This window comes from Anolis sagrei, chromosome 4 (assembly GCF_037176765.1).
Source record: "Anolis sagrei isolate rAnoSag1 chromosome 4, rAnoSag1.mat, whole genome shotgun sequence".
Classification (NCBI taxonomy): domain Eukaryota; kingdom Metazoa; phylum Chordata; class Lepidosauria; order Squamata; family Dactyloidae; genus Anolis; species Anolis sagrei.
Genome location: NC_090024.1, coordinates 73,285,045 through 73,311,518, shown reverse-complemented (window position 1 = coordinate 73,311,518; position 26,474 = coordinate 73,285,045). Strand labels below are relative to the sequence as shown.

Sequence of the window (26,474 nt, the reverse complement as noted above, 5' to 3'; positions counted from 1 at the left end):
AATAGCTACCTCCAATTCATATATCATATGTTTTTTTGCCACATGTGCAGCAAATGCATGCCATAAAGTGTAAATTGGACTCAATCTTGTATGCCATCTAGAGAGATCAAAATAAACATAAGCTACATTGAAATCAATGGGATATACATTCATAACTATGGATTGTTAAGTAGAATTGTGATTATTACAATTACTTTTTATTTTCAGTTCAAGTCCAGCCTATCTTTGTGACCTCATCTCCCCCTAAGAACCGGTGCGGGCTCTACGGTTTGCCAGGGAAGCCTTTGTCTTGGTCCCGCCTCCGTCTTTAGTGCAGTTGGTGTGGACAAGGGAGAGAGATTTCTCGGTGGTGGCCCCCAGCTCTGGAACACTGTCCCCAGTGAACCTAGAAAGCCCCTACACTTATAGCATTTTATAATCTATTGGGCTGCTATATTGATTACATAGATATTTTAACTGATTCTATTTTTAATAGCGGTTGTTTTATCCAATTTATATACCTAGTTTATGTAATGTATTATTGTTTTCATGTTGATGTATTTTGTTTTATTTGTTATGTATTTTATGTATGAATCTTTGTGTGCTATTTTGTAAGCTGCCCTGAATCCCTATGGGAAATGGTGGTAGGCTATAAATAAAGTATTATTATTATTATTATTATTATTATTATTATTATTTATTCTCTTTCTCTCTGAAACAATAGTTCTGTGCTTGGTAATTCACAGGATTTTACATAAACATTTTTGCTGCTGCTATATTTTTATTTTTGTTCCAAAATAATTTTAGATTAATATTTTTTAACCTAAATTGGTTTCATATCCCTCCTTAGATAAATCAATCCAGGCATATTGGGGTTGTACTTGTTGACATGTCAAAGGGTAAACAATACAATGTTTCTTTTATGTTCTGAAAAAGAAAGGTTTTTCAAGGTATTTCATAAAAATACTGTCTGGTGGTTTGATTGTGCTCTTCCCCCCCCCCCCCCCCTACACACACACATTTGGCTCTGCTACTTAAAAGATATATTGTAGTCTCACCATAATATGAATTATTTTACTTCTGAAAAGCAGTGAATTTAAATAATGAGGCAGCATTAGCAATCAAATAAAAATAATATAGTATAGACAAAGGGCAGCATGCAAACATATAAATCAGAAATACTATCAATTCACAGCAAGTTTATCAATGATAAACTTAGTCCATGATCCAGATTGCTCAGTGCATAAATGGAAGAAGATTGTGCTTTTCTTTTCCAACTGTTGCTGTTTGCCCGTTAAATACTAGTGTAGTGGAAAAGGACATTGGAGTGTGTCTGTGTACCATCAAGACACCAGTCAACTTATGACACAATATATTTAATAGGTTTTTTTTAGGGAACTAATATTTCCTGGTGGCGATGCCAAACTATACTACTGAAATAATTGTTTGCAGCATCTAGCACTTGCTGACAGTTTCCCATTCAAATACTTACCAGGTCTGATGCTGCTTAGCTTCTAATATAAAGTGAATTCCAGTGCCTTTAGAGTATTTGGTCCTTAAAAGCTAGATTGCAATTGGCCTAGAAAAGGACAGCTCCATATTCAAAATTTAGAATGATGTCTTTACATGCTTTCAGAAATGATTTTTCAGAAAGCATAATGAGCCTTTAAATACAAAGAAATGTGAATAATGCATTTGTCTTCGAAACACATTAGATACATTAGGCCTTTGGTAAGATTATGTGCCAATGTGGCTTAGTGGTTTGAGCATGGGATTAGAATTCTGGAGGATAGTTCAAATTCCCGCTCAACCAAGGAAATTCACTGAGTGACCATGGGCAAGTCACACTCTTTTAATCTCAGAAAACCTTGCAATAGGTTTTTTAAGGATCGCCTTCAACAGGAAATAGTTTGAAAGAACACAAGAACAACGTTCTGAAAAATCCCCGTAAGTGCCACTGAATGCAACAAAACATCTGAGAACATGTGGACAGGATTGCTTGTAGTATTGCTGTTTTTCCTATAACTTGTTATTATATATTTTTTTATTTACTTGAAATTGCTGGCTGTGAGAAACCTATGGGGGTATGTTTGCAGACAGAAACAGCTGGGTTTTAATACTTATAGCAATGGTTTTAATACAGGAGAAATGGTTGAGAAGGAGGGTGACAACAGTGAAGGTACTGGTGCTGGGTTTTTAAAAAAACAATCATAATACCCACTGAATGTATTTCTATTGGCCTTAGGTCTGTTTTATCAGCTACATTTCTGTTGAAGTATATTGTATTCTGAAACTTTTCTTTTTAGAATTAAATTATGGTTCTATAATCTTGTACTGCATGTGTGTGTGTGTGTGTGTGTGTGGGTTTTTTTTTTTAAAAAGAAAAGAAGCCAGTTGCTGTATAATTGCCATGCTGTGCAAATACAGATAATTGCAACTGCTCAGGGAAAAGTTTGCGGCATTATTCAGAAATGTTTGTTTGTGTGTTTGTTTGCCCGTCTTCAGTTGAGAAAGGAACTCCACTGCTGAATAGCTGTTAGTATCTATTTTACAAGATTTACTCATTTTCAGGTACCTAATATAGCTGCTAGCATGCATGCACAACAATACAATTTATATGGTAAATGGAACCAAATAATGGCTTCGCTGAATGTTATGGCTGCACTGAAGGGAAATGTCACGGTAAATAGCTGCCAAATTATGGATCATGCTGAAGTGTCACAACTGCACTAAAGACAAATAGCACTAGAGGCTATTGCCACTGTGAAGCTTTTGAGTTATGAAGAAGAGACGCAGCGTTGATGTGAGCCTCTTTGTGTCCTCATTATTGCAAAGGGTTACTGGTGCAACGTACAAGAAAACCTAGTCCTATGTGATGGTTAGTTATTAATCTGTCCATTTCAGATCTAACAGCTGCAGACGAGCAGGCAGTCCTCAAAAAAGCACATGCATGCCGAAGGGGAGATGGGAAAAAACCTGCAGGTTTTATTAACATAAATGTGTATGGGAAATGACTGGCAATAGCAGAATGTTGCAATGAAATAATCTAATCAAAGAATATTATGAAATTTAACCAAGTATGCCTCTGAAAGGTTTACTTGCTTCTGAGTCAGATATATGTGTGAAATATAAGCTGTAATGCACTTTTCTCCTTTTGTAAAGACTTGAGTAGTAAGGACATTACCCACCAAATTGCTTCTTCTAAACTGAAGTGAGTCCCGGTTTCTTTCATTTTAATGGGAGGGTAATAAAGATGAAAGACTAACATTTTAACTGATGGATCCCTTAAGCTAGAGAAGAGTAATTTATTATGTTTTGAAGAACTATGATACATTCTGAATCTGAGTGCATGTTTGGTATGATATGGAACCCCAAGTAAAATAAAAAATAAAGTGCACCATTAAAAGGGAGGGAAGGAAAACACCCCTTTGGGTAGTTTTTGATTGATTGCACACTATTTTTATTTATCACATAAAACACTGATTTGATTCAAACGTAAGGAATATAATACTCCACACTTTTAGTTAAGAGAAAATTATATTGATTTCATTGGCATTTACTCCAGATTGAGTGAATGGTGGATAGCTGCCATTGTATTGAATATGCTTTGGGAAATTCAAAATTAGCAACATGTACATATGCTAAATGTCTGAGGCTATGTTTAAGCACAGTCTGACGTAAGTGAAAGAAGTGTTTTATTCTCAACACTTCATGTACTGATTTTTTTCGTACATGCTGCAAGTATGCCATCTGTAATTCAAGACAACTGTCAGCCTCCATTTTAGAGAGGCAGTTGGAGGTGGGGAACAATTGTAGTGGATAAATTACTTCTCTATTCTACAGAGAATGGCCTTCCTTCCATGTTGCACTTAAGGTCATTGGCAGGGCAACGTGGGGGCAGTTTGTACGGTACTTAAATCTTATGCACTGTTAAATATGCACTAAGTAATCCATATTGTGAGTAAACAGAAGATTAATTAATTACAACTCGACTTGACTTTTAAAAATATATAAAAAGAAGCACTTTCAATGTGACAAATTTAGCCTTCTGTTTCACATTCTATTTTTTCCCGTGTGAGCTATACAGATATGTATTGTAATTATATTAGTACATCTAGATTTCATCAGGGTACACACAAATCCATGTGGCAATACCATTGCCTCTGTTTAAAATCCCTGTCCTATCATCTAACAAAAAGTTCAATCAAATCCCCTTTAGAAAATCTTTAAACAGCTATTACTTATCCAGAATTTATTTTTATGTACTACACAGTTGCAAGTAACCATCTCTTATTAAATTAAAACCCTGAATTATGTACTTGAGCATTTTGGCTAATGAATATGTAATGTCCTTTGTATGACACAGAACTTCTTTTTACGTTCAGAACTACAAGTTGCTAGAAAGTTGACAAATTATATCATTTAAGACAGATGCCTGCCTTGGGGACTTTAAAAAAAGGGGGTTTCCTGTTTCTGGCTTTTGCCGATATTTCAGTAACAGTTGTAATTGCTACAGGATCTGTACCTGTGTAGTGTTTAACCCTTTCACATGGTTACTGCTGTACATTAATTCAATAAATGTATGGTTTGTATCAAAACAACATAAATGTTTTCCCCTGCCTTTTTCTTTGTTCATGAACACTTTGCTTGCTTGTTTTGAATATTTGTTCTCTGGCTTTCTAATAATAGTAGTATCCAAGGTGAGTAGCATATAACTAAACAATGAAAATATAGTAATCCATATACAATAAGTAAGTAACCTTTTGAATAAGAATGAAAGATAACCAATGATCATACACATAATTCTGAACTTCTCTCTTAAATGTTTAGACAAATGTTAGTTATTGGGTGGGGGAAGATGGAGAGAAATTAAAAGCAAGAGTGTGAAAGATTATTGTGTGTGTAGCAAACAGCTGAAACTAAAAACCTAGCGTGTCAATTCTGAAGTTTATAATTCTGTGGATTTTCTGCCCAGGGTGGCAACTCAGACCAAGATATTAATGTATCTGCTGGCCCAAAGGCAGCTGCTAATCCCAACTAGACTTAAACCACTGAGACAACCATAAACACTAGATTCAAAAGATCTAATCTGTTTGAAGGGTGGTATTTGAGAACAGTCCTACAGATACCCTAGATTGCTAAAAAGACAAATGAGTCCCAGAGTAAATAATTTTTTTTCTCTACGGTAGAAGCTGACTAGACTGAGATTGTCATACTTTGGACATATCATAAAAAGACTTGACTCAATAGAAAATACAATAATGTTTGTCAAGGTAGAAGGTAGCAGGAAAAGAATAATACTGCATATGGCAGATGGATCAAGAAATCTACAGGCTCCGAGTTTGCAGCACCTGAGCAGGGCTATTGAGGATTAGGTGACTTAGAGGTTTCTCTTTCATAAGGTCTCCATAAGTCAAAGTTGACTTGATGTTAACAACAACAAATCTGTTTAGAACTTATAATTTAAAATTGGACAAGTGCTCCTGCTTGCCATTTCATTGGCCCGGAACTGTTCTTTAATGAAATAAGTGGAATCTTATATACAGTTGGAAGAGACCACACAGACCATATAGTCCAATCCCTCTGGAATAACATATTCCTCTGTATTTGGTGCAATAATAATAATTGTTATCAGCAATCAGGAGGATAGACCAATAAAATTGGCTATTAATAATGGATGCCAATTTGCTGGTGTAATTTATGCTACAGGGGAAAAAGTTGCTAGGTTTGAACACTATTCTAGCTGGATTTTCTTAAGATGGACTTTAAAAAATTAGATGTTATTGGTCTCTATTTTTGTTTATTCCACATGACTTACATTTATTTATTTAATTTTATATCCCACCTTGGGTATGGAAGAGAACCATAATGAGACATTCCAGTCATTTTTTTAATTCGAGTTGAATGTTTTAGTTCTTCTCCTAGACATGCTTGTCTAACTACTATAGTCTGTAGTCTGTTGGGCAATCATATTTTTTCCATTATAACTGAACACTGTTACTACTTATTGTGAAGTTATTTTCAAGTAACCAGCCACATAAAGTTCTTAGAATAGGGTTTAACCAGTACATCACAAATGTGGCATGCTCACCATTTTAATAGCTTTGGGTCAACAACCCAACAATTAAACACCATTAAACATATAAGTTTTTATGCCATTACAGAAAACAACAAGAAAATAAATAAGGAATTCTTACTACCCCCAGAAAATGGTACATACTAAACGGTAAGCCAACCCACAAAATGTTCTGTATATTAAACATATCACTGCTATTTTAGAGACTAAACCAATGGTGGGGCGGCGGACACCTGGGCAAAGTAGCTCTTGACATTTGATCACTGGTTTTTAAAAGTGGTCAAAGAAAATATATAAACTAAGGAATCATTCTGTATATGTTTTTAAATTACAGTGTGCATAGAGCTTTTATGAGCTTCCTCAAAATTACACCCTAAGGGATTCATTCATGTAGGAAAGGCATTCACAGGAAATTTGTAAAGTGCCTGGGATCAGCAACACACAACACAGAATGGTTACATGTGATTTCAGCATGCCTAAGGTTGACCATAAATTGCAAGAGTAAAAATCTGCTTTATCCAGTCATCTGCCAAAGTCTGGAAACTAAAGAGCATCCTGTTTTTCCACAATAAAACCAAATATTTTTCTTTTTTTAAAAAAATCCTACACTCAGACACTCAGCAAATGTATGTGGAATTATTTTATGGTAATTCATAGCAAGAATCTGAAAGCAGTAATCTTACATTTCTGAAAACTGATGATAGCTGCTAACTTGTGTGACTTTTTCTGGAACATGGACAGCTCTTGCTTCCTTCACAGCAATTGTTTTCCAAAATTGTACCCACCAAGTCTGAAGATCACAGGACACTCACAGTTCCCTAAGGTACACGATTCTCTCAAATTGTGTTTTAACTCTACTTCATGTCTCCCTTTTCCCACATGCACCCAGAAAGAAGCTTTAGTGAGGGATGCGTCTGAGTGTATTTGTTGCCCTTTCATCATGAGGACTTGGTTGAATGTACACAATCTGGAGCAGCCTTTGCTCAAGGCAAATAACATAAAGAAGGAAAAGAGAGTGGCATTTCACTTCTCATTGCAGTGTCATTCAGGTCATTCACTGAAATTATATACAGTGGTTTCTACAATGTTAACAGCCAACTTTTAGGTTATTAACAGTGCTTTGGAAAGCAGTTCATTTGCAACGCTCGCATGCACTGGATTCTTCCAAATTATAAGGTATGGTAAAATAGGCGGTCAAACCTCATGGCCTTCTGGATGCGATAAGTGATATAATTAATCCTTTTTTTCTCATTTATATTTTCCTAGCAGTACTCCAAACAACCTTGCCCTCTATTTTATGATCTTTGCCTTGGCCCCAGAAGGAAGAGGAAGACAAGGATGCCCCAACAGTGTCTTGCTAAGTACAGCTCATACATTTTCATTTATTGCATTATTCATGCTTTGTATAATAACAATTCGTAGTAAAGTACAGCAATTCTCAACTCATTTGTTTAATTTTTAGGCAAATAACATTTTTGTCATTATCTTCCCTGATAGCTGCCTGAGGAATGAGGTCTACAGAATAGAGTGACCAGGGAATACTCTGTGGAACAGTATAGTTGAGGGCATTATCTGCTGTGGTGTCCTGCTTATAGAATACCAATCCCTTGGGTTCCAATTGATGCTCACACTGATGGTATTTTGGTTCCAAGTAAAACTAAGGCTTATTAGAGCTCTTGAAGCTTAATTGAATAAATACAAAATTTCACATGTGCTATGGTTTTGAATTGTTATATCTGGACTTGAAAGTACAAACTGGCATTGAAGCTCAACCCCATGTACAACCTGTTGCTGGACTACCACTTCTCTGCAATACACCTGCCCCTGCTATTGATGGGAAAACCTGTCAATAGCCCCAAATTGTACCATGGTCCTGACTCCTTATACTTCTCTGCTGGCATGCCAGTACTGAACTGACATCAGGAGATTGGCTTCTCCTCCTCTCTCACTTTTCCCCACTCCCCCTCACAGTAATTAATGGATTTAAAGTTTTCATTTTTTTACTTTTTTCATGCACCTTTGCTGGGTTTTAAAATAATAAATTTTGGACTAGTGAAACGTATAGAGTTATGAAACGAACCAGAATTACAGCTGGGGGAACCTCAGCTTAGAGCTTTATTGGAGTTGCACAACTAAGAAGAGGTGTGATAGCAAGGGTGATCATCCCAGTATTTTGACACTTTCCATGGTCACAAATACCATGGAGTAGCAGCTTCGTGTGATAAAGTCCTCTACCTTACGAAATTGCTCAATATGATTTTAGTTTCTATTATTGCTATTGCCTTATTTAGCTTTTGTTTAGACTGATTTTAAAGTATTATTCACTGGGATCATATGGTGTAGTATTTAAATAAATAAATACATAAATAAATAAATGTCACTACAGAAATTCACTTGGAATTAAGGTAACTGCATACATATGTATTACCCTCCTTTAATATAACTGACTTGAAAACAAATAAGAGCCATAGTGCAATTCAAGTTGCAAAAATCCAGGAAACATGATTACAGTCAACATATGAAAACATTTTTCTAATTCTACAAAACCATGTACTTTCGTACATAATATACCAGAGATATAGTGTATTCTATTACTGGAAGTAACATGGCTAGACAGGTCAGCTTGCCTTTCAGTTTAAATCTGGCTTGCAAGTGTGAATAGTGCTGCCAATGTTGCTGCCCACAGTTTTACCTGTGGATTTTTGTGGATGTACCAGGTGGCAACAGTGGTCTGTAAAATTAACCTGGATTACACTGAAAAAATAAATGAAAGAAAATATAAATTATAATATACTGACTTGGAATGAATACATCTAAGGCAAATTAGTAAGTTAAAACTCAGATATTTGAGTATCATCTGAAAGAGAAAATTTTGCTCTACAAGACTGATACGTTTGCTTTGCAATGTAACAATTGAGTCTCATTTTCTGAGGTCAAAGTAAGGTATATTTATGCATTATGTCTTATGCATCTTCATGGTCCTGACCTGAGTAAATGGATCAAAGCATGTTATATTTTGTGTGCACGACGCATTGCGTTGGTCCATGATGGCTGAGCCATTACTGGTTATCACATTGAAACCAGCATCCCCATCGCCATAGGGGCCATGCCTGATAGCCATGCAGTAACAGCCACAAGTGGGTATCTTTATTGCAGGATCCCAGGCCTGATTGTGGGTTTCTTTACTGCAGGTTCCCAAGCCTGGCTTCTTCAGTTTCTGAAAGCATCATTGATCTTCAAGAGAATGATTTCAGGAAAAGTATATTGCCGACCAGATAATGTCACTGATGGAGTTGGAATACAACAAAAAGTTGTTCTGGAATCCAGGAAGTATTGTGTCTTAGCGGCCAATAAAACGAACTATTAGGACCATGAAGATGCATAAAGCATAATGCATAGACGCACAAAATATACCATACTTTAACTTGAGTAAATTGATAATGGTTTCATTGCGAAGCAAAAACATATCAGTCTTGTAGAGCATAACTTTCTCTTTAAGATGATATTATTCACAAGCATATTCAGGTAGACTCTTTTTAAATAATTGTTTTTGAACTTTGGTAGATTTTACCATTTGTGCCGACTGCCAAATTTGAAGATGCTGGATAGTTGCAAATCGGGCAGTATTATGTCCAGCATAATGCTTGGTCGAAATTTGAAGTCCGTATCTTAATTTGCATGGAAATTGTTGCAGTCCGAATATTGTTCAAAATTTGTCACAATGAGTTGCAATACATTTTTATGCACACTTTGAGTCAACTTGTTTGACTGGATTTTGCATCAATAATGTTAAAATTAAGTGAATCGTTGACAGCAGCGTTCCTCTCACAGGAGGTGGGCCGAATGTTATTGTCCCTCAAGGGGAAAAACAGTTCCTTTGAAAGGACGAAGTAGCCCGTCAGGAAGGAAGGCACTAGGGACAAACGGAGGTGATTAAGCGCATAAGGGGCAACAAGGACCATTGGATGAATGGCCATGGCCCTGACCCGGGTGGTTTAGGTCGATGGAGTAGGCATCGATATCAAATGGGTCTTTTACTGATTTTTTTGAAGGGCGGGTGGACTGAGAGTGGATCACAGCCTCACTCATGCCGTGTTATCAGGCCCTGCAGGGTGAAACTCCATTTGTCCCCTTCGTTATTAGCCATACGCCCTAGTGCCAGACAATGGAGCCCTTCCATGGTTGAGGGCAACTGGAGGATCTCACCGTTTGGGAGGTGGTGGAGCCGGCTTTCATCCGTCTGATTAGCCAACGCAGGCAGTAAAAGGGAGGTGTCTGACGTGCCAATAGCTGGCGATCCCCAGAAACGGAGGCTTGAGCTGTTAGAGCTTTTTAAACTCTAAGTAGAAGGTACCGCTTTTAGGTTTAAAAACCTGTTAGATTCAGCCGGGTACTGATTGAATATCGGTCTTTAGCAACAGCCCCTCCCAAGGCGGAGGGGGAGGCTGGGGTATGGCAGAGCTGTTCGGCGAGTCCCCAGCCAGCCAAGTTGAATGGCACCAATGCCGTGAAAGGGATGAAAGACTGCGGGCAAAGCCACCATGTTGATACTAGATGTTGTCTTTATCTTAAAAAAAACATGGGTCCTAATTGAACGGATGCCATGGCATGACTTGTACGAAGTTCTGAAGTCACTGCTGCAGCGGAAAAAAAAGTGAACTGGGGAGCGTACGGCCAGGGGGCCCTTTATACCCATGGGAGGAGTGGGGGGGCATACTGCCAAAATTCAAAAATATAGCTTGAGAAGTTTCCCTTCAGTCCTGCACAGGCGCAGTAACTCCATATGTGTGAATTCACAGAGCACCACTCGAAGAAAGATGGTCACAGGTATGTAACCTACCATTCATCGGAATCAGCAGAAAAAACTGTAAAGGATTTCAATTTACTAGCCATTCATGTAAATTTAGTTTACATTTTCTTAGAGCCCAAAAATGGCATTTTGTTAAATGTTGTGCTCACACAGACTGACTACCCTTCAGATAAGGGGGTCTAGGTCAGCAACTATTGCAGTTAGAGACCTCAAATTTTAGGAAACTTAGTTTAACACCTGACTGCTGCTACAGCTAAAATTTGAACAAAATCAGAGAACATGTGGTGGGAACTTTTTAAAATTTTAGGCCAGTTGGCATTGAATGACCCATAAGAATAAGTCACTTGAAGAAAATAAATCCAACAGAAAGCTGATATTTATTCTTTACATTGTAATGCTGGAAAATTGCAGAAATATGCAATTTTCAGGCTGAAAAGAGTGTGATTAGGAATTAAGAACTTTCATTTTAGTTTTAGATGCCAGCCCATATAATTATAGCAGGTTTATACCTCATAAACATAAGAAAGACATCATTTTTAAAAGGGAGAGAGAAGTCTTCCAATGCAGCAGTGATAATATAGATTTTACCCTTTGTCAAATAAAAAGAGGATAGACTAAAGATATAAACTAAAACTAGATTGGAGAGAGGTGAGGGCAAAGTTCACTCCCTAGAGATTCAAAAAACTTTTTTGCATATTTGTTGTGTACAATTAAACATTTTCTGACGCAGAATGATCTCAAATGCTCTCTTGAAGGCATGAGGTGCATTTCCATCTCATTTGAAGGGTTACCTGAACTTTTAGGACCCAAACATAATTTTTACAATTTTTCCCCCCAAAAAATGTTGCCTTGAAATCTTCCAAAATATTAATTATAGGACACAGGGCCATTTCCACCACATTTTGCAGACCTCTTAGATCAATTTAAATCCTGGAGGGGGACACCTTTTTAAAACCCCTGAACATTGTGAAAATGCCCCCATAGACTCATGAACAAGTGGCTCTTTAAGATGACTTAGAGGGTTAACACAGACAGTCTGACCTTGCCCATCTCTGGTTTAGACTATAGAGCGAGGGACTAAATTATTTTCAAGGGGACAAGGAACTATGCAAGATTTGGATCTAATTTATTTTACTTTTACCATAACTAAAGTTGTTGATACTCTTCCTGGCTTGCTCAAATAGAAATTAAAGAGATCTACGATTCATACTTCATTTAAAAAAATCTAGGCATGCTATTTATTCTGGTCCCTGACTTACAGTCAAGTTGATTCCTTTCTAAGTTGATGGCTTCATCATTCAGTTCAAGCCAGAAAAGGAAAATACGAACATTTCTAAACAATTATGTGTTTACAGTCTTCCACATTTCTCTTCCTAGTTCCATCGTGGCCATCCAAGACATACTCTCTAAAATTTCAAGTTAATAGAGGCTGCAGTATTTGTTGGCTCATCGCCTTGCATTAATAAATGTTTATGGACAAGTGGCACATGCATGTGGTGACATCCGTAAGTATGCAATTAAAATTGGACAAGAGTGCACGGCTACAAATAAATATTCAGTTCTCCATGGGGCTTTACAATGAATTCTTGAAACATTTTAATTTCAGTATTTGCTGGTGGACAGCTGAAATTAGGACACTTAGTGATGGTGGGCATAAAATGTGTACAGAAAGAGAAGAAGCAGATTGTTTCATGGTAGAGCTATGGCGGACAGTTGACAGGAGATGCCTTTCCCAAAGTAGCTACTCAGGGAAGGAGAACCCTATTATATGGGTGAGTGGGGCTGGCGATGGCATGTTGTCATTCTAACGTGTGTAAGTAAGCAGCCTTAATTGCTCCTTGTCTTTTCAGGATGACTTTCCAACCAACAATCTCATTATCTCCCACATATGTTTCTTGTACGTTTCCTAGCCTCTTCCTGCAATGAACTGAGAGCTGATATCATTTTATCCAGCAGCACAATTTGTTCTCTCTATACCAGACAAAAATGGGCAGCCTTGTGTTTCTTTAGTTACCAAAAGGGTGACCAGAGGCTATATACATATATACAGCAAATGAAAGGAAAGAAATGAAATCAGATGGACAGCAAACTGTCAATAAGAGTGTAGTGAAGAGGAAGCATTAGATTATTTCTGTTTGCTAGAAGTAATGTGTACAGCTAGTATTTAATTGTTAACTATTATTAAGATATTTTAAGATACATTATTAAGTATTTTATTTATTGTGAGAGTCTGTAATCATTATGAGTGAAACAAGTACACTAAATCCAGAGAAAAGAATCCAACACTACACTTGAATATCCTGTGTCAGTGGAATTAGTATACATTGATTATCCCTCATCCAGAAATGTTTGAGACCAGAAGAGTTGGTCATTTTTTTATTTTGAATACGTGTATTTGCATATATATATAAATAATGAGATATCTTGGAAATGGAACCCAAATGAACTCATTTACCTCTTCTACAGATAGCCCGAAGGTGATTTGATATGCAATATTTTAAATAATTCAGTGCATGGAACAAACCTTGTGTACATTGAAACATCAGAAAGCAAAGATGTCACTATCTCAACCATCCATGTGGAAAATAATGGATTTTGGAGCATTTTGGATTTCTGACTTCCAGATAAGGGATAACCTGTACTTCCTCTCCCCTTCTTGATTTATCTTAAGAGCACCATAAACGAGCAGATTTCTGGCAAAAATCGGAAGACTATAGAGTTGGTTCTGCAGGAAGAGAAGAGTCCTTCAGAATTGCATCTTGACCAATATTGATCTTTCTTAGAGTCCTTCAATATGTTGTTTTTGACTAGGAAATTCAATTAGTTTTAGTGGGTCAACTCTAAATAGTTGTAATGCTGAATGTAGCCTTGTGCCATTTGAAAATAGAGTCAAGTTGAATGTTTCCCCTGGGGTTACACCTGAAAAACTATCCCAACAAATTAGTGACTGCCTCTGCTTAACAGAGTAATAAGACTTTTACATTTGCTCAGAAAGAGATCTGAGAAAAGTACAGGTTGAATATCTTCTAAAATGCCTGGGTCAAATTATTTTGGGTGTTCATATGTTCTTCAGATATTTTTAAGATTTTGGAGCATCTGTGAAATGGTGGAAATCCAATCGTAGTGCTATTTCAGATACTTGCATCTTTCTCCAACCTCGTGTCTTGTTTGTTTGCTCCTTGTGTTATGCTTCAGACCCAAGCCTGGAGAAAGATTGGGAACAAACAGCTGATATTTAAAGGGAAAAGGATACAGGAGATCTCTGAAGAGCCTACCCTTCACCCACAGGAGTGCCACTGCCTTGTAGGTAGAAATAGCCAGATGGCGCAATTTTTTTTTTATTTTGGAGCATTTTGGCTTAGGGATCATCAACCTGTACTGACTCATTGCTTTCCTGGTCCCAGTGTTTGCTTATAGGAAAGTACAAATGTCATTTTATAAAGAAACCCTTTGTGATGTCAAATTAAAAGAGAGAAGAAAGGATCCTCTGAAGGACTGCACAGTGCGTCACACATAGTCAACATAACATAATTGGTTTGTTGTGAGTTTTTCAGGCTGTATGGCCATGTTCCAGAAGCATTCTGGAATGCTTCTGGAACATGGCCATACAGCCCGAATAACTCCCAACAACCCAGTGATTCCGGCCATGAAAGCCTTCAACAATACATAACACAATTGTTGATAGATAGCTAGATAGTGCTGTATCAATATAATTCTCATTGTGAAAGCATTTTAATAGGTGGTTATAACAAACATACTGGTCATGGCATGAAGAGAGAAGAGATTATATATCTGATTCCAAAGTGAGATTGTCTTGCTGACTTTTTATGCAACTTACGGGCATTAACTAATAGAATTGTGAGGGATTTTTGAATCTATCACAAGATTAACAAAGTTCACAATAGTACAATAGAAAAACAAGCAATAAGTTTAAATTACTGAAAGCAGACTTAAGTTAAACATTAGTTAAATATTTAATTTAGGAGCAGTTCAGCAATAAAACAGGAGGTCTAGTGGATTATGCAGTTTTGAAGTTCTTAGGGAAAAGAATGAGACAGAGATAGAAATAATACTATTCTATTATGATTTCTGGAGATAGAAGTATATTCCTCTTAGAAAAAGTAGCTAGACTATATTGGTTTAAAATAGTCAGGGTTTTTTCCTGGACAAATGTTTCTCAAGGTGGTAAACTACAAATTCACAATAAAAGTACAATATTGCATCATATTTTGAAGAAGTCATATGATTCTGTTATTGTTTGCCATCACACCAGCTTCAACCTTTGTTGATCCTACCAATAAGATTATTTCCGTAGAGTCCACTCCAAATAGCAGGGCCATTGATAGTGAGCTCAAGACACAGGCAGGCTTACATGGGTGTAGACAGTCCTCCAATAAGGTGATTGTCAGTAGACTTTTTAGGGCTACAAAAATTAATACAGAGCTTAGAAGCATACCTATTGGTCCAAACCACCTGGTTTTAATGAGCACCCAAGTTTGCACATTCTGAACCATCAGAGGTCTGGAGGTAGTTTTGACAGGGAAATATACCATATTAGCTCAGTTTAGAATAGTCAGTTTCTATTTTTATGATGATCCACTTTAAGCAGTATTGTTTTTGGTATATCAGCCTAAAAACATGAAAACCTCCTGCCCCAGGTCTGACTTCCATAAAGAGTGCTGAGTCCAGAAAGAACTGTGATTCCAGTCTTTCAGGAGGAACACAATTCTGGTTGTATTCTCTCTATCCAGATCAACTTGTTTCCCTAACAACTACTTCGGTTGCATCTGATATAAGCATTGGCCTCTGCTTTCATCTATAGCAAAATCATCTTCATAGTACTTGTTCACAAGTTAAAAGACACATATCACAATCACGCCGATGGCTCTGCAACCCAAACCTCTGGTTGGCTTTTTGTTATGTTTTATATGAAGGTGAAATAGATTGAGGGAGAATATGGAACCAACCTGAATGCCAAAGGCCACTGGATGGAATAGAAGCCTGCATTCAGAAACTACACTTCACAGAAGGACTAGGGTCAACTCAGTGTTTTGCCACTCAGTCCAATGAGTCAGAAAAAATCGATGATAGTGGTATCAAAAGGGAGTATCAAGAACATGCTGTCTCCACATCCATCTATCCTCCAGCATGTCAGCCATCATGGTAACCAAAGTGGTTTCCATCCTAAAAACAGTCGGACATCAGGTTGGAATGGATCTAGATTATTGGTTTTCTCCAAACCTGTCTGGATTTGAGATGTCACTACCTGGTCTAGCACCTTACTTGAAAAACTGGAGACTTAGACTCTGGCAGGTAACAGGGCAAAATTGCAGAATCCTGGCTAATGGATCTCACTGTGTTTCCAAGAAAAGCAAGAACTCACTCTAGAAAGCATTCCTTTAGGACACTAATCCCATTCCTTATACATTTCAGGAGGCAGGATGCAAAAACTGTGTAGACTCTTAGAGTACATTTCAAGAGCACAATTTTCAGATGGCGAAGTCTGTAATTTCACACATGTACAACTATCATGACAAGACCATACAGTATCTTAACTGCCAATATACCTGAGTATTAAAACTATGGTCTACAAGTTAAAAGCACATGAATGATTTATCTATAAAATGTAATCCCGTAGCATTGTTTTGAGGAATGTACTATTTGACAGCCGTCTGCATCCAACTGGTATTCAATAGACCCTTCACCACTCAAACTAGCTTCACTAGTAGAAACTGCTGTTGGAACATGACATTGTGGTGAAGATTTCACCAGCACCACTACAGGCCAGGCTTTAAGAAAAATCCTCCAAGAGATGTTAGCCGGGATTCTGCAGTGTCTAAATAAACCATCAAAATCAACACACACACACACACTTTCCAACATTGTTTGGAGGTCAATCTTGATTAGATAATGGTCTATCAAAAACAATGGGTTATTGCTAGCTCACCTACTCTCATACCATTCTCCTACAGTCCATTACACAAAAACAGGTTCAAAGTGCCCTGTCACAGTCATTGAGCCTGATGTACTTTGAGGCAGACTCCTTGTCATGCATAGATTCTCTCATGCAAACATTAACTCCTAGCTCTTTTCTGTACTAGACTTTGACTCCTCATAAGGTTCCCATTCTGCAGAGAATCAGGCCTCATACCACCTCATCACACCAGGGAGATCTAATGGAGCTACCTGCATTTTTAAGGCCTTTTCCGTATCTGATAGGAGAAAGGGCAATACGGCAATGAACTGATGGCAGAAAGGGCAATGCAGAGAGGGTGCCAATGTGCCTTGTCCCGATATCCCCATGTGATGGGGAAAGGAGAGAGGGTGTATGAGGTGCCATGCCACATGCACCTTCCATTTTGGGTTTCGGGCAGCTCAGAAGGTGAAAAAAAATCAGCAAATGCACTTTGAATTGTACAGCTAATACTGGAGCTATCCAACCTTAAATTTGGACTAGAACCTACATATTCAGTATCCTGTTGATTTGGAAGCTATCTGCCACCACTTGAGATAAGAAAACTAACATGACTTTCTTCTATTCAGGTCTATCCAGTCATCCCTCCAAATTTGCAGGTTTGATGTTTGTAGATTTGATTGTTCACGGATTTGATTAAAATGTTTTCTATTTATTTGTTTGTTTGTTTATTTATTTACCACATTTATATACCGCCTTTCTCAGCCCGAAGGTGACTCTGGGCAGTTCACAATCGGCAACAATTCGATGCCTCCACAACTATAAAATGCAAGTTAAAAACAGATTATAAATACAATTAAAACATCTACATATAATATAAAAACCAAACAAAGCCATAAAAACATAATCTGCAATGTCTCCTTACTAAAATCATGATCCAAGTGCATCTTCGAATCATTCCCAAGGGCGTGGCCGAGGGGCCACCGCTGAGAAGGCACTGTCTCTCGTTCCCGCCAAACGCATCTGTGAAGGAGGCAGGACCAAGAAAAGGGCCTCCCCAGAAGATCTTAAAAGTCCTAGATGATTCATAAGGAGAGATACGTTCAGACAGGTAAGCTGGGCCAGAACCGTTTAGGGCTTTATAGGCTAAAGCCAGCACCTTGAATTGTGCCTGGTAGCAACTGGCATCCAGTGGAGCTGGCACAACAGAGGAGTTGTATGCTCCCCGACCGTCGCTCCCGTTAGCAACCTGGCTGCTGCGTGTTGGACCATGTGAAGCTTCCGAACAGTCTTCAAAGGCAACCCCACGTAGAGAGTGTTGCAATAGTCTATACAGGATGTTACCAGAGCATGGACTACCATGCATGGACTACCATGGACTACAGCTGGCACACAAGTTTTAACTGTGCAAATGCTTCCCTGGTCACCGCCGAGACCTGAGGTTCCAGACTCAGCGATGATTCTATAGTCAACCTCTGGCAGAAATTGACCATGGAGTAGTGCTGGAGAATATGGAGAATCCCAGAGAGGTGCTCTACCTGGTTTTTTTTTTCAAAGCAAAATTTTAACTTGCAGATTTTCCCTTTTGCTGAAGCCCTGTGCTTCTAATACTAGTGAATATGGAGGACTGACTTTCCATTGTCCCTATAATGCCACTTTGAAATTAGAGACTACACAAAAAGCACTTCATTTTGTTTGAGCCTGAAAAAATGAGTCATGTCAAATGTTCTGTGCTCATTCCTTCTAGAAAGTCTTGATATGAGAGAAGTGCCATTAAGAAAATCTGGTTTCAGTCAGATTTCTATAGTATTCATCTACCTCTGAAGGGCCAAGCTTACAATTTGGGATTCTTTGCCTGCACACGGAGTTGCTCCTGAATGGCCAGTGGGCCATGATAGCCAGGAGTCTAGTTTCAGTTGCTATGCTAACAGCACCCCCTCTGAGGAAAAGGTAAATCTGGCCACTTTTGACACATCTTTTGGTTAATTCTCCATGGATGACAAAATGCCTTCTGAAGTATATTTTTTCATCATACGCATTATGGTGGTCTTATCTCAATTGCATTGCTTCTGAGTGGCTTCTAACCCCATTTTAAGATGCTGATGCTTATGTTTAGAGTCCTCATTGTAAGACCCAAGAGCTGGGATGGTAGGAATGCAGGATATAAAATGCACAGAAAGCCCTCCCAAGGGAGGTTAGATTAGTAACATTCCCAAGAGATGCAAATATTACCATTTTGGATTACAATGCCCAGAAATCCTTAGCCAGCATGGTCACAGACTTTTGGTGTTTAGTTGGGAAATGTGTGTGTGTGGGGGGGGGGGCTGTTCACCCACCTTCCTAGAGTTTAAAAACTTAGGAGCAATGGTTTCAACTCTGTTTGATTTCAATGCCTTGCTTTAATTCAGTTATTGTTTTTGTGGTATTTTATTTTACTAACTGCCTGTAGAGTGTTTTTTAAAAGTCAAAGAGTAGTACAAAAGTGTCTGAATAAACAAACATGTATATAAGCAAACAAATAATTGTAGTGATACCTTGGGCAAAACAAGGATAAATAAAATGCTTCTACTACTGAGTGTTTTTCATATTTTTTTTATTTTAAAAATCTCAACAACTGATTAAAGCTATTAAAAAACCCACATCTTGCAATAAAAAGAACAAAGGAAGAAACAAGATTAACAGTTTTAGAATAGTGGGTTCCCATATTATCTGCTTAGCTGAATTTTACTTCAATTCTCCCACCCCGGTTTGTCTAGAAGATGTCCTGGCACCCCATCCAATCTTAGATTGTCCTACCCCAAGGACCCTCCTCCCTTATCTTAGGTTTTGACCCTAAAAATTCTGGGAATTGGATCTCACAGACCTTGCAACTCCATAAGTGGGTCATAGTGGGACAGTTTTAACATCACAAAATATAACACTATGTATTATAGCAGAGAATTCCATCTTGGATGTTTAGGATAAATTGCAACAGACCAAACAAGAATGAGCATGAAATAATTAACAGGAATTATATACAGTCTGATAAGAAGTAAAAAAAAATTAAAGGAGTGTGCCGTCTTGATCCTTTGGGTGCTGCAATTGCAGTATAAATGAAATACAGGCACTACTTTCTTTTGTACATTATTTCATACATAAGAAACCACAGCTCCTTGTGAAAGGGATCTTTCTAATATACCATTATTTTTCTTTTCCCGTGTATTGTTAATAACTGGTCAGTTCATATGTATAGGAAAAACACACCTCTTCCTCCTGGCTAATTCAATATATTTACCAAAATGTGATTACATATTTATTTTATGGTAGTAAACAGGGACATGAAACTGGCCCTCCAGAAATTATTTGTCTGCAAACAACACTAGTTCTAACCAATGATTAGGGTCTATGGGAGGTGAAATCCAACTGCTTCTAGGAGGCCACAGGTTCCCCATCCCTTCTTTTAAAGTCTAAGAAGCAGGCCAGTTCAGAGGAACAAAAACATCAAATTCTCTCTTGGAGGTATTTAAACCACTATTCTTCCACTGTAACTGTAAGGACAATTTCACAAAGTAACTGTACTTGAAATGAAATAAAGCAAACTTACAAAAATGAACTTTAAAATGTTTCTATTGTTCATAATCATTCTTGTCAGATTACTTTACCGCTAAACTAACCTGTTTTTGTTTAATTTGCGTAGTACTCTAAAGCATTACATATAGAACCGTAGAACTGAAAGAGGCCACAAGGGCCATTCAGTCCAGCCTCCTGCCATGCAGGAACACAGAATCAAAGCAATCCTGACAGATGGCCATCCAACCTCTGCTTTAAAACCTTCAGCGAAGGAGACCCCACCACACCCCAAGGCATCATATTCTACCACCAAACAGTTCTTACCATCAGGGCTGTGAAGGGCCCTCAGCCTTCTTTTCTCTAACAACCGCAACACATTGAGAGGGGAAAACATGGGTGACCATCCCTTTAAGGTAGAGAATTTGCCCCTCTTATATATATTTCATGTTCTGCCTCCCCATAGGATACAAGAGTGCTTAGAACTGCACACAGTATTCCAGGGGCCCTTCCATACAAACTGGAGCTGGGCAAAAACAATTTGTTCTGTATTAAGCAATTAACGGGTATTTTTAAATCCTATAGCAAAGCTTATATATGTATTCATGTTATCACTAAACTGAGCACAGGAAACCAGGAAAGAATGCTCTTAACCATAGGTTCTGAAGCTGGACATGTGGTGCCAGCTAATTCATAGAAATGTCCCCAGTTGATATTAGACCACGCATGGGCAAACCTTTTTGCCTTGGGGTGTCATTGTGGGCCCAGCCAGGAGGGCTGGGCTTGGAGGGGGGGCAGGCATACACTGGGTGGGGAAGGTCTAGGAAAGGATGGGGCCAGAAAGGGGCAGGGCAGAGCCTGGTCAACCTCAGGTTGTTCTCCCAGCTTAAGGACAGAACTGCTTGTCCCATCCTTATGCTGGGAGGAGGACAAGACAGGTGACAACTGAGTGTGCTCTGGAGGGCTCTCAGCTGTCGTGTGCCTGCCTCAAGCTGTCCTCCTGGCATAAAGATGGGGTTGCTGACAATGGCCTTTTGCCTTATGCAGGGAGGAGAGTGAGACACACGGTGGCTGAGAGCACTCCAGAGGGCTCACAGCTGCTACATGCCTTCCTCCCCCATCTTTTTGGCATAAGAAAACAGAGGGTCACCATGTTTTTATGCCAAAAAGGACAGGAAAAATGATGAGGGCCTGAGGTACAGTAAGTGCCTTAATTTGCCCATGCCTGTATTAGACTGTCATCCTAAGAAAAGGGATGCAGCAGCTGTTCCCTTTGAGAAACACCTCTTCACCTCTCCTACCGTGCCTCATGCATACACTTTAGACAAGAATTAAGTTTATCAATTTGAACCAATTTTAAGGTAGGAATAACCCCAATTCTGGAATACTTCAATTGACCCCAAATTACAAATCTATGCTCAATCAACCTAAAACTAACATGATTGTTTACATTAAGAAGAACTCTATGTGTAAATATAAAGTATACTATAGCTCCAGGGACAATAGTAAAGCTGTATTCGAGTACCAAGGCTTCTTGGTATTGAACAGCTTGCAGGATTAGTGCTGAAGCTGTGACTAGGCTTCAAAGGAGTAACTGCACACATGGCTTCACAAGTAAAATATAAGCAGAGGACTGAGTAGTATTTTTGCTTGTAGGTTTGCCAACTGTCACACTTTCTATTCAAAGTCCCCAAAGTGCAAGGATTTTTTAAAGCAAAAATGAAAGCTGAGATCATGAAACATGTGTTAAAGTAATAATTTGATCTGATGGAAAAAAGTGACCCTCCTTGTTGCAAAGAACATATTTCGAATGAGTAAAACAGGCATTTTTAAAGAAATCTCCTTGAAGATTTGCAAATCATTTCCAGGGTCATAGATAAAAAATATGTGTGTGATGGAAGAGGCATCATACAATAATGCTAACAACTGAGGAAATCAACAAGGACTGTCGAAAAAAGACTACAGAGCAGAAAAATCAGCAGAGTAATAACGTCATAATACATGCAATTGACAGCAATTACTCTTAATATATTACCTTCACTTTTATAAAGAAAAAGCATCATTTGACTCCATCCTCATTGAATAAAAATGTAAGATTATGAATATAGTAGAGTCTTGCTTATCCAACATAAACTGGCCAGCAGAATACCGAATAAATGAAAATGTCAGATAATATGGACTCTCCTACTGTTACCCTCCAACGCGGCACTAGATATCTAGAATACATGGCACTAGACACCTAGAATAGAACAACAGGGACTCAAAGGGTTAAGACAAGGCAACACTTCGGTGCTAGAGTGGCCCAGCTGGAAGTGGTGGGCATCGGATAAGACAGAATGTTGGATAAGCGAAGGTTGGATAAGCAAGACTCTACTGTATATCTAAAAAGGGAAACTGGCTTTCTCCCATTAAATACTTTTACTATTTCATTCTGGTGAATAAGGGACTGTTCATTCTAACTTTGGCAAACACAGCCGATTAGCCAAAGTTTATAGCTATAAACACCAAGCCTTATTCATGCCAGAGGAAAGAATAAGACTGTAAAACTCATCTCAGATTCTTCCTCTCACATATATGATATGTGCCTTGCACTCCTGATTAATAGGAATTTAGATTCCTCTTAGATTGCTTTGTTGCCAGTCTGTAATATGATACAGAGAGGAATTTGTCTCATGCAATAAAATAGCTTTCCTTGGGGTGACATACAGGCAGACAGCAGGCCATTCTTTTTCCCTTGCAGTACTTGCAGGTATGTCACCCCAAGGAGCACAACAGATTGGGATGGTACCCCTCTTTTTTGTTGTTTATTCGTTCAGTCGCTTTCAACTCTTTGTGACCTCATGGATCAGTCCACGCCAGAGCTCCCTGTCGGCCATCACCACCCCCAGCTCCTTCAAGGGCAAGCCAGTCACTTCAAGGATAACATCCATCCATCTTGCCCTTGGTCAGCCCCTCTTCCTTTTTCCTTCCATTTTCCCCAGCATCATCATCTTCTGCATGCTTTCCTGTCTTCTCATTATGTGGTCAAAGCACTTCATCTTTGCCTCTAATATCCTTCCCTCCAGTGAGCAGTTGGGCATTATTTCCTGGAGTATAGACTGGTTTGATCTTCTTGCGGTCCAAGGCATTCTCAGAATTTTCCTCCAACAGCATAATTCAAAAGCATCTCTCTTCTTTCAGTCAGCCTTCCTTGTGGACAACTCTCGCATCCATAGGTTACACACCTCTTAGTGTGGTACATAAAGAATAAGCAAATATATCACTTTTAAAATATAGGCTCATGTCCTCTTTAGTCTTTGCAATGTCATAAGTAGAGGAAAACCATCTCTGAGTAGTCCTTTCTTAAGAAAAACCCTACAAAATTAATAGTGTCAGCGTAAGTCGACAGACAAATTGAAGGCACACACATATATACAAGCAAGCCAAACTTTGTAAATTTTGGAATTACATTAATTGCACCATTGCTTGCAATGATTGAAAGTGTCCTCTAAAAATTACCTTTCCAGCAGCGTAGTCCCACCAGTAGAAGGATTTCCCTTCCTGTTGCAAAGCACCTTACTTCTTGGAGAGGGCTAGAGGGATAATCACACACTGTCTCACTTTCCAAAGCCTGGGATATCCTTTCATTATTCGGGCTGCACAGCTAAAAAGGTATGACTTCAGGACAACCACCAGGAGATAGAGGTACAGTGGCAAGCTCTATCATTGTAGCTATATCTTCCAATGCAGAAACTGTGCCACTTTTTCCTGAATAAATATTAATGTTCATAAAAGCATACCCCTGAATGGTAAAATAACAGCATGTTCTTTCATCACACAGTTATAGCCCTTTGATATAACTTTAACCACCATGGTTTCACTTGTGGATTCCAGGGATTCGTTTTTCCAAGAAGTATGTATTTTGGATTTTCTGCTGTAAAACTCTAGTGTCTCTTCAAACTTATCAAATCCAGGTTTCTATGTGATAGAACTGAAGCAATTACATAAAGTCAAAGGATATAACTGTGCTGTGTGAAAGGGCCCATGGATTATGCACATCTTCATCATTCTGAAGAAGGTAGTCTAGCATGTTAGGGGTATACTATTATATTTGTAACTAGATGTTGTGATTGAAAATATGTCAATAAGAAAACAATTTTACATTTCTGATTAAGTCCATTAAAATTCTGTTGTTAGACACCTGTTATGTAAAGACGATTCTAAACAAACTCATCATATGTTTGATGACAGCAAGACAAAAATCCATGCATCTAAAGTTTTTTTTGAAAAGCCAAATGAATTCAAATCAGTGATTCTTATATAGAGTACCCCCAACACACACACACCTTTGCTGGGTGTAGGCACACAAAATCTCCACAAAAGTGAAAAACCATGAATTAAAATTAAAACTTTTTTATATTGAGAGGATATCTCTCTAGGGATCTCTAGGACCCCTTAAACACAGCCATATTGTCCAGAATCTGATCCCAAATTATCTGTTTTCAACTGGATTATATTGCAGTGTAGAATCATATAATCCAATTCAAAACATATAATCTGGGATCAGATATTGGATAATATGCCAATGTAGATCCAGCCTAGGGCCCCTTCCAGACAGGCCCTATATCCCAGTATGTGATCCCAAGTTTTCTGTTTATTCCAGATTATCTGGCAGTGCTCATATAATCCAGTTTAAAGCAGAAAACCTGGAAACATATCCTAGGACATAGGGCCTGTCTGAGAGGGCCTTAGAACTTCCAGCACAACACTATGGTCAACCTCTGCTGGAAGTTGACCATCGAATCGTGCTAAAGGACCTAAAGATACCTACAGAAGTTTCCTCTTTTGAAATCTCTAGGGCCCCTTCTATACTTTCCTTATATCACAGGATCTGATCCCAGGTTATCTCCTTGTATGAATCTCCGCTGCCAGATAATTTGGGATCAGATCCTGGAATATAAGGCAGTGTTGAAGGGGCTGAGATCAACCAATGCAACTCTATGGTCAAGCTCTAAGAGAAGTTAAATATAGAATTGCCCCAGAGGATTAGAGATCCCTTGTGCTAACATGTTAATTGAATGAGTGAATAATAAAATCCTCAAAATTGAAATCCCCAAATGTAGAGGACCAAGTTTAATATCAAAGGTCAGCAAAAATGATTAACTTGATGGGATGATCCATGGCAAGAATGGATAGTTGTTTCTGGGAGCTTGAAAGCAAAGTGAAGGAGTAATGTATAAAGAAGAGATGATAACATGGTTCTGGAATGTTTGAATCATAGCAGTAGAAATTAAGTTTTTATGACTTCACATCTGCTTACATGATTAAGTGTCACTGAATAAGCTCTTCAGAAGCAACTTTGTTGGACCAGGGCACCAGACTTTTAGCACACTTCAGACTCCATTTCCTTAAATCACATGGCATCTGATAATCCGTCTGCAGCCTTGCCTCATGTGGAATGTAAAGCACCAGACACAGAAAAACTTTCCTGGCCAATCTGTGCCCACTCAGTGGGCATGGCTTTGCTAGCAAGTAACCGGAGTCTGTAAGTACTGTGCTTTTCTTGCACAGCTAATTTATTACAGAAGGCTAATCAGAATGACAAGGTCGGATGAACTTCCAAAATCTCGTTTGTTTTTGATTTAATTTAAATCTCTACAGCACTTTATTTTTGAACAGCAAAGATTTTGTCAAGACTGTGGGAAGCAAAAAACCCATCAAGGATAAACTGTGTGGTGGAGCTTATTCATTATTTTATGGTTTTGTAAAGAAAAAAAAAACTTTTGGAGGACTTTTAAATGGTATGTTCATCAAACCAAACATCAAAACAGGGTAAAGGATCCTTTAAGGGATTTTTTTTCAAAGAAAAATCAACTCCAGAATAAAAATGTGATTTCACTTCATCAACATTTTTCTGATTAATTGTCTAAAAATGTCATCCATAATATTTCCCTTTCTATGTAATAATCCTTTCCGAATGCTTAGCAGTATCCTCAGTGATTTAATTTTTTAATTTTTGATTTTTCTTTATTGAGGGCTGAGCTCTTAGAGAAGCAATGACACAAATAGCTCAAGTGAACTGCGACACCTCTGTGGACAGTCTTCTCACAGATGACAGTTCTGAAATACAATTATCAGTGTGATCTGCTTAAGAATTCATCATCAGTTCC

The 26,474-nt window shown here is 38.3% G+C and overlaps 1 long non-coding RNA gene across 1 annotated transcript; it reads left to right on the top strand.

The window, feature by feature from the left end:
• The first annotated feature begins 979 nt into the window (after positions 1 to 979).
• On the top strand, positions 980 to 15,092 carry LOC137096930 (uncharacterized). Its single transcript, XR_010909812.1, has 2 exons — positions 980 to 6,205; positions 7,325 to 15,092. It is a non-coding gene; the product is annotated as an uncharacterized lncRNA (long non-coding RNA).
• The last annotated feature ends 11,382 nt before the right edge of the window (positions 15,093 to 26,474 follow it).